The following is a 13,210-nucleotide window of genomic DNA, read 5'->3' as shown; positions in this document are numbered from 1 at the left end:
GTGAGCAGGTCAATGCACCATATCGCTATTCCGACGATCCAAAGCGCCAATTGGACAGAATTCGGCACGATATCCCTCAGAATGGCTACAGAGAAATCTGTCAATTAATGCCAACCGAATAAGTGGTTGCATAAGAGCCAATATGTGATGTCTTTCTCTTGAATAAGTCGTTCAATTTCTTCTGAATTGGTTATCATTTGGGGTTGGGTTGTTCTGGGGGAAGAAACCAAACTGCGAGGTCATCGGTCTCATCGGATTAGGGAAGAACGGGGAAGGAAGTCGGCCGTGCCTTTTCGAAGGAACCGGCATTTGCCTGGAGCGATTTAGGGAAATCACGGGAAACCTAAATCAGGATGGCCGGACGCGGGATTGAACCCTGGTCCTCCCGAATGCGAGTCCAGTGTGCTAACCTCTTCGCCATCTTGTTCGGTGTACTTTGTGTACATATACATGACTTGTACCGATTTCCGTCCTATTCGGATGATTCCTTCGTGGCTTATATTTTTTGTCTTAAAGTGTATTATACATCACTCTAAAAACAATATACAATATGTGCCATAAACATTAAGATATTGGTTTCGATTTACTTTTAAGTTTTTGGGTAAATTAATACAAGTTCTCATTAATTTACTCCGACGATACATTTATTTATAGAGAACATTGTTTTTGATGACTGGTTTGATGCGGCCCTCCACGAATTCCTCTTCTGTGCTAACTTCTCCGTTTCAATGCCTAACTTGCACCCCACATCATCAGTTATTTGTTGGATATGCTCCAGTCTCTATCTTTCCCTACAGTTTTTATCCGCTAATCCTCCTTCTAGTATCATCAAGATTATTCCTTGACGTCTTAATGTAGGTTCTGCCTCTCTGCTCGTTCTTATTGTCATTGTTTTTCTTTCATTACTTTCTTGCCAATTCTGCAGAAAACCTCCTCAGTCCTTAAATCTAATTTTCAACATTCATCTGTAGCGCCAACATGTCAAAAGCTTCGATTCTTTTTAATTCCAGTTTTCCCGCTGTCAATGATGCACTGCCATATGATGCTGTGCTCCAAACGTGCATTCTCAGAAATATATTCCTCAAATTAAGGCGTATGTTTCTCTTGATTAGTAATTCTCACTTTGCCTGAGCTTGACTATTTTCATGTCCTTACAAATTACAAAATGTAGTGAATCTGTAGAGAACAAATTATTGAAGGCTAGTTTTTCTGAGAAGGGAAAGGGGCGTGGGAGCACAGCTTAGCTAGTTCTGCTAGAAGCACAAGATTATCGCGGTATGACTCTGTGTAATCATTGCCTGATCTGTCTTTACAGTTCGTAATATCTGTAGTTAAACTACCATGAATATTATGTATTTACCCCTGTTATCATACACTTTTACAACGTCCAGCTGATATCTTTATTTACTATTAATCTAGCTTATCACTGATGGTAATGTTGCTCATTTCTTATACTGTTTTAAAGTATGGTCCAAGTGTCGATATTACGAGCCTGTGAAAAAGATTAAGATTCCTAGTCACGTTAGCCCTGTGAGAGGTGTTTCTGTCCAATAAAGGTCAGAACTAATTTCATTACGACGTACTCAAAAACCTACGTATCACTATTTTCTTATAGTTACGATTAAAGGAGTCATACATTTTTAGCCACAATGTGGGCCTCTTTTCATCCTGTTCTTTGTTTATAGCTTTAATGTTACTGATCCCTACTACAGCTACAGTTCGATTCTCGGATCGTATTCAAATATACAACTTTTTCCATACCGTTAAATCAACCAACGCAGTAGACCAATAGCGTCATTAATTGTCTTGCGCAGTTATGGTAACCGCGCGACCACTACGGTCGCAGGTTCGAATCCTGCCTCGGGCGTGGATGTGTGTAATATCCTTAGGTTTAAGTAGTTCTAAGTTCTAGGGGACTGATGACCTCAGCTGTTAAGTCCCATAGTGTTCAGAGCCATTTGAACCATTCAGTTATGGTGAACTTGAACAGGTGTAACATCTGAATTTCCTGGCCATCAACGCTATACAATATTAGTGAGAGAAAGTTACACAAAATAATATCCCTACGTTTAGGGGCGTAACAGGTATAAGTACAGATATTTCTTTTGGTGATTAAGGACGGTATACTGAACAACATTACATCAGTATTTACGTCATCTGCAGACTCATGATTCTAGAATCTGACAAGAGCTAGCCATTAACGCTTATTTTATAACGAACAGCAGTTACACTTCATAAGAGGCAGGACTGCATTCGTATTCACGCTATTTGATATGACATTAATTAAGATTTCAATACAGCGTAGTAATAATTGGCCGTATCATTCAAAAGCAAGTCTTCTAAATTGAAAATTTCATCTCCACTGCAAAATATGTCTGGATGTTCCATAACTGCAGCTATGAACTAAACGTGATATCAGAGTGAAATGCCTGGTTAAATCCACAGGACAGAACAGGTAGTTGGAATTGTGGAAAGGGACCAAAATTGGGCGGCTGTCATTTACACTCGAACATGTTGTTGTTGTGGTCTTCAGTCCTGAGACTGGTTTGATGCAACTCTCCATGCTACTCTATCCTGTGCAAGCTTCTTCATCTCCCAGTACCTACTGCAACCTAAATCCTTCTGAATCTGCTTAGTGTATTCATCTCTTGGTCTCCCTCTACGATTTTTACTCTCCACGCTGCCCTCCAATGCTAAATTTGTGATCCCTTGATGCCTCAAAACATGTCCTACCAACCGATCCCTTCTTCTAGTGAAGTTGTGCCACAAACTTCTCTTCTCCCCAATGCTATTCAATACCTCCTCATTAGTTACGTGACCTACCCACCTTATCTTCAGCATTCTTCTGTAGCTCCACATTTCGAAAGCTTCTATTCTCTTCTTGTCCAAACTGGTTATCGTCCATGTTTCACTTCCATACATGGCTACACTCCATACAAATACTTTCAGAAACGACTTCCTGACACTTAAATCTATACTCGATGTTAACAAATTTCTCTTCTTCAGAAACAATTTCCTTGCCATTGCCAGTCTACATTTTATATCCTCTCTACTTCGACCATCATCAGTTATTTTACTCCCTAAATAGCAAAACTCCTTTACTACTTTAAGTGTCTCATTTCCTAATCTAATCCCCTCAGCATCACCCGATTTAATTTGACTACATTCCATTATCCTCGTTTTGCTTTTGTTGATGTTCATCTTATATCCTCCTTTCAAGACACTGTCCATTCTGTTCAACTGCTCTTCCAAGTCCTTTGCTGTCTCTGACAGAATTACAATGTCATCGGCGAACCTCAAAGTTTTTACTTCTTCTCCATGAATTTTAATACCTACTCCGAATTTTTCTTTTGTTTCCTTTACTGCTTGCTCAATATACAGATTGAATAACATCGGGGAGAGGCTACAACCCTGTCTCACTCCTTTCCAACCACTGCTTCCCTTTCATGCCCCTCGACTCTTATAACTGCCATCTGGTTTCTGTACAAATTGTAAATAGCCTTTCGCTCCCTGTATTTTACCCCTGCCACCTTCAGAATTTGAAAGAGAGTATTCCAGTTAACGCTGTCAAAAGCTTTCTCTAAGTCTACAAATGCTAGAAACGTAGGTTTGCCTTTTCTTAATCTTTCTTCTAAGATAAGTCGTAAGGTTAGTATTGCCTCACGTGTTCCAACATTTCTACGGAATCCAAACTGATCTTCCCCGAAGTCCGCTTCTACCAGTTTTTCCATTCGTCTGTAAAGAATTCGCGTTAGTATTTTGCAGCTGTGACTTATTAAACTGATAGTTCGGTAATTTTCGCATCTGTCAACACCTGCTTTCTTTGGGATTGGATTTATTATATTCTTCTTGAAGTCTGTGGGTATTTCGCTTGTCTCATACATCTTGCTCACCAGATGGTAGAGTTTTGTCATGACTGGCTCTCCCAAGACCATCAGTAGTTCTAATGGAATGTTGTCTACTCCCGGGGCCTTGTTTCGACTCAGGTCTTTCAGTGCGCTGTCAAACTCTTCACGCAGTATCTTATCTCCCATTTCATCTTCATCTACATCCTCTTCCATTTCCATAATACATTTCCATAATACACTCGAACATATATAACTTTATTTAGTTGCCCAAAAATTACAGCGCAAATTTCCGATCTTAAACATCGACTGAATACGTCACACAATCTTTTGACTTAAGGATACTAACTCTTTAATTTTTTAAAACGGCTGAAGGCCCTTGATTTAAAGAAACAACTACAATAAATTTTCAAAAAGGCAGAGAGCGTAAGGTTTTATCCTTAAATAATATTTCGAATGAGGCTCAAGGTCCAAACAATCTAAGATATGACAATTAAAGAATTTTAATTTTAAAACGGCTGAAGGCCCATGATTTAAAAACACAACTACAATAAATTTCCAAAGGCTGAAGGCCCAAACAATCTAAGACTTAACAATATGGAATTTTACTTTTAAAACGGCTGAAGGTCCATGATTGAAAAACACAACTTCGGTAAATTCTTACAACGCAGAGCGCCCAAGGCTTTATCCTTCATAATTTTTTTAATGAGGCTGAAGGCCCAAACAATGTAAGATTTAACAAGTAAGGAATTTAAATTTTAAGACGGCTTAAAGTCCGTGATTGAAAAACACAAGTACAATAAATTTTCAAAAAGCAGAAAGCCCAAATTTTTATCCAAAAATATTTTAAATGAGGCTGAATGCCCAAACAGTCCGAGACTTAACGAGTGAGGAATTTTAACTTAAAAAAATGGCTCTGAGCACTATGGGACTTAACAGCTGAGGTCATCAGTCCCCTAGAACTTAGAACTACTTAAACCAAACTAACCTAAGGACATCACACACATCCATGCTCGAGGCAGGATTCGAACCTGCTACCATAGCGGTCGCGCGGTTCACGACTGAAGCGATTAGAACCGCTCGGCCACCCTGGCCGGCTTTAATTTTAAGGTGGCTGAAAGCCCATGATTGAAAAAATCAACTACAATGAATTTTCAAAAGGCAGAATGCCCAATGCTTAATCCAAGAAAATATTTTAAATGAGGGTGAAGGCCCAAACCATGAAAGATTTGGGAAGTAAGTAACTTTCAATAATCAAACGGCTAAAGCCCATTACTTAAAACCCATCTAAAAGCATACAAATTCAAACTATCGGTTATGAGCTATTAAAATACACACTCAAACACCAATAAGAAAAGGCAGTACAGCCAGTGGCGCTCAGAAGCTTCCGGGGGTCGGTCTGCACTTGAAATATTAACGTTCGCTTAGGGGAAACAGGTAGTCAGCCCAACCAAGAGACAGTCAACAGACCCACCGACAAGACGACTTGCTTTCCACCCGACCAGTACACAAGGAACTCCAACGCATAGGCAACCAAGTATGCATAAGCTGTCAAAACTACACACACGTGTTGGACAGCGACAACACGGTGAGGAAAGGACACTGCCTGAATTTTATGTCAGCGGCCAGGGCAGGTAACCAGAACGCTAACGGCCACAAGGCAGTAAATTCCGATGGTGCACTTGGACTTCAAATAACTAAAATGCAGTTAAACGTCACCGGATGGTGGCCGAAACTTTGCCAACTCGAACACACGCTGTTGCTCACGGAAATACCCCCCAACAGCCAATCATGAAAACCAACGGCACAATGTGAACGGACTGGCTTCGGTAATTAAATAACCACTCAACTTTGATGTACTGGGTCGGTGAGCCACGAATCTCGTAGCAATCGGAACAGCTCCCACACTTGTAGAGACCGCCAGCAGGCCCGGCCCTCTGCGCCGAGCGGCGATTTCCTCGCTGATCCACACCAACCGACCGTCTGCCGCACACCGGCTCGGAGACAGCACTAAAAAAACTGAGCAGTCGACATCACAAGCTACACAAAGTTTCACGAACACTTGCATGAAGGACTAGACAATACTAACGGCAGCGACTGTATGATAACAAGGACGAATGACGAGTTAGCACACGCATGCAACCGATAAGCGATCGCCGACCAACATACACGTCGTCCGACAAGACGACCGACCGACGACCAACGAAGGTGGTCTGCACTCAAGTGATATGTATCGGCAACCGTCGGACGAGTCATGGCTGTCCGGACCTCACTGAAGCCGCACCCCGACTGAACTTCTGCAGCGTCCTGAGTCAAACACTGCCAGGTCCGAACTGCACTACTAGAGCCTCCAAGCTCACTGGCAGATACGAACTAATTCCGAACACACGACAACCGGGAAGTAATAGTAGTCAGCAAAGACAATTCGACAGGGCTTATATCGATAAGCGCCGCTGCTGCCGCTCACGGACAGGCAAGGCGGCAACTCATTGACACCAGCAATTGAAATTAACATAACGAGGTGGCAGTATAGTAAAAACATGATGTCAAATGTGATATGGCACAAACACGAGCCACGCACGGCTCACAGAAGTCAGCGAAACAGGCAAACAATCCAAATAAACATAAGTCTCGAGACCACAGGTTTTTCGATAAAAATTGTACACAAGAGCAGTCATGTAAATGCTACAACACTGTTAATGTCTATAGCTACATTTATTTCGAAACACCGAAAGCGATGCACAAACTGCAGCGTGATGAGCTACACTCGTTTCAATTTATCATTACTATGTGTACTTAAGTACTGGAAACTGAGTTCTGCATCATGAGTATCAGGCGTGGTTTGACATTGCCATAGCCTCCCAAGTCTGCATGACATCAATCCCTTGGGTTTATTTGTGAGGCGATATTTAAAAGCTTTGGTCGATACCAGCCCTGTTGACAGTATCGATGAACGTCATGAGCGAGTTTTCGATGGTTCTCAGTGCCTTCATTAAACGCCTGTGATTAGCATGTGTACGGCCATCGATGGGTATATATGAGCATCGATGAGCATAAGTGCTGAAGCCTGCCTCCATATGAACTGCGATCGTATGGAATACTTGTAATAAGTTTGTTTTCAAAGGCATATATCCAGTCTGAAACCAAAGACATTCTGTTTGGTGGCGTGTATGTACTCAGTCGTAACACGTCGTATTGGAGAAAACTTTAGTTTCTGAATGTGTGATAGTGGGATTACTTGCTTGTTTCATCGGCCACTATTTGCTCTTTTGTTTGTACTTGTAACAGAGAAACCGTTGACGCCCATTTTATGATATAAAGTTGATGAAAAGGAAGAAGAAACGGAGGTGGAGAATGTCGCGATGTTAAGCACTAGCAAATCAGTTTTGTAAAAGGATAATAAAGACCTTCGTACTCAGTTGCTATTTGCAGGTGTCGTTTCAAGGTGCCTGCTGAAAGAAAAGAGGTGGTGAACGTCTCACGACTGACGGCACAGGGCTAACAATTGTAGAGCATGATTGAATCGCTGCCGTAATTTGTAGGAAAAGAAGCAGCATAAATGAGATAATGAGTAAACTCAGCATCATTATTGAGGTACTAGAAAGGAAGACAGACAACGGAATATAACCAAGAACTTACCGAGAAAATTATAGGAGATGAAGACGTTGTTACAGGAAATCATGTTGTGATGGGCTGCATCAGACCAGTCAGAAAATTATTGAATTTCTCCCTGTCCAAAAGCACCCCGTCCCAACCCCCAAAATAAACGAAGTGTGGAATCGGAAAAGTGATATATAGCAACATCAGACAGCTATACTTATTATCTCAGTGAAATCTGCAACACTTGTCTCAGACTGTGTACCTGCAGGTACTGTCGGGGCGCCGGCCGCGGTGGTCTAGCGGTTCTAGGCGCTCAGTCTGGAGCCACGCGACTGCTACGATCGCAGGTTCGAATCCTGCCTCGGGCATGGATGTGTGTGATGTCCTTAGGTTAGTTAGGTTTAAGTAGTTCTAAGTTCTAGGGGACTGATGACCATAGATGTTAAGTCCCGTAGTGCTCAGAGCCATTTGAACCATTTGAACTCTCGGGGCTTTGGTTCAAATGGCTCTGAGCACTATGGCACTTAACCTCTGAGGTCATCAGTCCCCTAGAACTTAGAACTACTTAAACCTAATTAACCTAAGGACATCACGAACATCCATGCCCGACTCAGAATTCGAACCTGCGACCGTAGCAGCAGCGCGTTTCCGGACTGAAGCGCCTAGAACCACTCGGCCACGGCGGCCGGCTCTTCATTGACAGTTGTCACTATTAGAACGCTTCTTCTCATTGATTTTGAGGTAATGTTACATATGTCAGAAATTGATGTCTTTCATTGCTCGACTGTTTGATGTTCAAGTTGAATGAGAAATGCAGTTTCTCTAAACATACTAACGTATCTTGGGCAGCTGCCTCAGCATCCAATTGTTGGCAAATACGAAATCCAATTTCTTTTATTTTAGATTAACATTCTTTCAGGATACTAATTCATATAGAGATCTTCGTGTCGTACAACGTTACTGAATTCACAGCAACAGAACCATCTCTCTGAAGACGGAATGTAACGCCAATGTTATCGGATTCTTTGAGGACTGCTATTATTTTTGAGTGGTTTTTCTTACACGTAATATTAATGACCTTCACATGATTCTATGTATGCTCAAAAAATTCCTGAGCCGGTCGCGGTGGCCGAGCCGTTCTAGGCGCTTGAGTCCGGAACCACGCTGCTGCTACAGTCGCAGGTTCGAATCCTGTCTCGGCCATGGATGTGAGTGATGTCCCAGTCCCATGGTGCTTGGAGCCATTTGAACCATTTTTGAAAGTTCCTGATTTAGTCAATTCCTCGAGACCCACGAATTTCATTTTTCTTCTCATTGTAGCAATATCTGGTGCTTCTAATCATCATCTTGCTGCCCTTTTGACTGGAGCTAACCGTAACTTCATCATGGAAATACCACATGCATTATCCAATGTTTTAACGGTTGAATGTACAAGGCTATTGTTAACCGCATTACAGTAACTGAAACAGAACCTGTACCTCGCTACATTCTACTGTTCAAATTATAACAAGAAATGTTACCAAATTTGGAGAACGTGTTTATAACACTCGAGAGAAGATAGTGTGTTACATGAACATTTGTCTTGTACAGCTGTATTTTCGTGTTACAGCTCATGTTGCACAGTAATGATGTAGGCTGAAGCAGTGAATTAAAATTTGTGTGATGCCGGAATTTGAAGCTAGATCTCTTGCCCACCAGGCAAATGTTATAACCATTGCGCCATATTTGCACTACGGATGTCACAGCTGCAAGGATTACTCTAGCAAGTCTTCTCCCTCCCCCCCTCCGAAATAAATTCCAATAGTCGCATCACTATTCCTGAGGTATTCCGATACTGGAATAGCACCTTGCACTTTGGCAATGAGCGAATGGGTTTAATCTTACCAATAACACAGAAGAAGGTGATATATTATCTATGTATAGTACATAATATTCGTATATAGTTGACTTTCCTGAGATATACAGCTGAGACATGCACAGCTCGTAGTCTATTGGATCAGTTCCGCTTCGAGCGCCGAGTGGGAAGATTCTTGTTTATAACACTTGCCGCAGCGTCGCTTGTGTAGAGTTTTCCTCGTTAGTGTTTTTCTGTCCGCCGAGTGAGTCGTACCGCCTCCGCTCCGCCTTTATTGTCTGTTTTTTTCCGTCTACTTGCAGCGGAGTCGGCCGCTCCGCTATGACTGCCAAGGTTTCCTCGTGTATTCCACTAAAAGGTACTGTGAGCTTTACTTTCTATAAAACAACGCGATACGTGGAGTCCAAGTCTCTAGAAATCCACGATGGGCTTGTCGATACAATTCATGTCAATGATCAGGTCCATACCGCTTATTTTGATGCTGACGAGTAGGGGTTTTACGTGAAATTTATGGATCCCCTTCACGTTGAAAGATTACTCTCGCGACATGGTTCTCAAGTCACGTTCAGGCATCGTGATAATTCCGTTAGTATGGTGTCACTCGCAGATACTGAAATCGAATATACGAGGGCAGTTCAATAAGTAATGCAACACATTTTTTTTCTGAAACAGGGGTTGTTTTATTCAGCATTGAAATACACCAGGTTATTCCCCAATCTCTTAGCTACACAACACTATTTTTCAACGTAATCTCCATTCAATGCTACGGCCTTACGCCACCTTGAAATGAGGGCCTGTATGCCTGCACGGTACCATTCCACTGGTCGATGTCGGAGCCAACGTCGTACTGCATCAATAACTTCTTCATCATCCACGTAGTGCCTCCCACGGATTGCGTCCTTCATTGGGCCAAACATATGGAAATCCGACGGTGCGAGATCGGGGCTGTAGGGTGCATGAGGAAGAACAGTCCACTGAAGTTTTGTGAGCTCCTCTCGGGTGCGAAGACTTGTGTGAGGTCTTGCGTTGTCATGAAGAAGGAGAAGTTCGTTCAGAGTTTTGTGCCTACGAACACGCTGAAGTCGTTTCTTCAATTTCTGAAGAATAGCACAATACACTTCAGAGTTGATCGTTTGACCATGGGGAAGGACATCGAACAGAATAACCCCTTCAGCGTCCCAGAAGACTGTAACCATGACTTTACCGGCTGAGGGTATGGCTTTAACCTTTTTCTTGGTAGGGGAGTGGGTGTGGCGCCACTCCATTGATTGCCGTTTTGTTTCAGGTTCGAAGTGATGAACCCATGTTTTATCGCCTGTAACAATCTTTGACAAGAAATTGTCACCCTCAGCCACATGACGAGCAAGCAATTCCGCACAGATGGTTCTCCTTTGCTCTTTATGGTGTTCGGTTAGACAACGAGGGACCCAGCGGGAACAAACCTTTGAATATCCCAACTGGTGAACAATTGTGACAGCACTACCAACAGAGATGTCAACTTGAGCACTGAGTTGTTTGATGGTGATCCGTCGATCATCTCGAACGAGTGTGTTCGCACGCTCCGCCATTGCAGGAGTCACAGCTGTGCACGGCCGGCCCGCACGCGGGAGATCAGACAGTCTTGCTTGACCTTGCGGCGATGATGACACACGCTTTGCCCAACGACTCACCGTGCTTTTGTCCACTGCCAGATCACCGTAGACATTCTGCAAGCGCCTATGAATATCTGAGATGCCCTGGTTTTCCGCCAAAAGAAACTCGATCACTGCCCGTTGTTTGCAACGCACATCCGTTACAGACGCCATTTTAACAGCTCCGTACAGCGCTGCCACCTGTCGGAAGTCAATGAAACTATACGAGACGAAGCGGGAATGTTTGAAAATATTCCACAAGAAATTTCCGGTTTTTTCAACCAAAATTGGCCGAGAAAAAAAATGTGTTGCATTACTTATTGAACTGCCCTCGTACCAATGTTCGAGTGTTCAACCTCCCGCCGGAAGTTTACTAGTGTTCGAGTGTTCAACTTGCCGCCGGAAGTTGAAGACAATATTCTAAAGGACATATTGACTCCTTATGGCAACGTGAGAAACGTCCGTCGTGAACGCTGGTCTATGAACACAGTTTACAGTGTTATAGTGGAATTCGATCCGCGGAAATGCGTGTCAAACGCAATATACCATCACATTTACAAGTGTGTGAGTACCGCGTCCGTGTAATGTATACTGGTCAGGAGGGAACCTGCTTCCTACGTAATGAAAGTGGACACGTTTGGTCTAATTGTCCGCGGAGGGTTTTTGTATTAAAGCCGTTATTAGTGCAGCGTCGCAAATTGATGGTTGCTGATCTTGTTCCTTCTACTCCCTCCGTCGGCCCTACTTCTGCTTCGGATTATAATGAACAAACAGTCAGTCCTAATAATCGTGTCAAAGAATTTCCGCCTTTACCTCCGCGACAGGTTCAGAATCCTATTGGCCCCAGGATACAACTTATAACGTCGACAAACAAGCGACGTCGCACTCAGGATTGTGATGCGTTACAGTCTGAGACGATACAATGTCCTCCTGTTCCTTCGTCTGCCGCCTTCGACGGTTTCCTGCATTTGCCACCTACAGCAGTTCCCGAGGAGAAGAAAATTTTCGACCAAGTATCACCTGTTGTATTGTTAGTTCCACAGAATGCTTCCGCCTTAGTGACTGGAACTACATTACATGACCGCAGTTCTGGGGGCGAGGAAGCTGTGCCTATGACCCCTCCCACGCTTCCGTCTGCAGAGGCCGCCATCCCACTTAACGGGCAGAAACAGCATATACTACCTGTCTGTGCGGTGCCACGTAAGAAATCTAAGAGAAAAGGTTGCGATGACGGGGCTTCTGGTCCCCCGATGTCTGATTCCTCTGTGGATTCCGCAATGGACCTTGACTCTCTGCTGTCTACCTAATTCACCTCGGAGGTTCCGTACATCCCTGTCCAGCTGTGATAAATGACCCAGGCCTTCACTTCCTTTCCTTGAACGTTAATCATGTGGAATCAAAATTACGATTGGCTTCGCTACGTCAGTTCATTTACGATTCATGTGCGGACATAGATCTCTTACAGGAGTTATTATTCAGTAATTACTCCTTACCTGGTTTTCGTATGATCTTTAATGTAGCACCCGAATATTCTACGGGGACCGCCTTAATCTTTCGCGAAGGCATTCCTATTGCTGAGGTGGAAATGTTGGATTCTGGCACGAGCATAAGTTGTCAAATTTTTAATCTAACCTATGTTCTTTTATATGCCCCTTCTGGCACTGGTCGGGCAGTGGCTCGTTCACGTTTTTATAAAGAGGACATTGTTTATCTGTTGCGTAAGAGACCTCCGGATAGTGTGCTGGGTGGTGACTTTAACTGTGTATTGCGTCCTACGGATCAATCTCCAAATTTTAATTTCTGTCGCGAATTACATGAATTGGTCCGTTACTTAAGCCTAAAAGACGTCTGAATATGTAAATATCCGACATTAGTTAAATTTACCCGCTTGACTGCGACTTCTAGTAGCAGGTCACATTGATTTTACTTATCGGACTGCCTGAGCGATATTGATCTTGACATTGAAATTATCCCAGCTTCCTTTACGGATCGCTGTGCTGTGGCCACAACTCTCAGTCATGAACGGCAACCAGTCACATTGTTTCGCCTTCCCTGCATGCACAACGTCGCTCACCTATCTGACCCCTCTCTCGATGACGTGATGGGAGTCGTGTGGGAAATACTCTTCCACCCTTGACTGGTGGACACAGCTAGCGAAACCGAGGGTCAGGCAAACTTTGATACGTTTGTGTGCTGCCCAAGCGCGAGACTTTCGGAGAACTTGTGAATATTACTATTCCATCCTGCGTGAAATTTATGCTGCTTCGGATCACGCCCCT

Source organism: Schistocerca nitens, chromosome 7 (genome assembly GCF_023898315.1).
Source record: "Schistocerca nitens isolate TAMUIC-IGC-003100 chromosome 7, iqSchNite1.1, whole genome shotgun sequence".
Lineage (NCBI taxonomy): Eukaryota > Metazoa > Arthropoda > Insecta > Orthoptera > Acrididae > Schistocerca > Schistocerca nitens.
Note: the sequence above shows the minus strand (reverse complement) of the source record.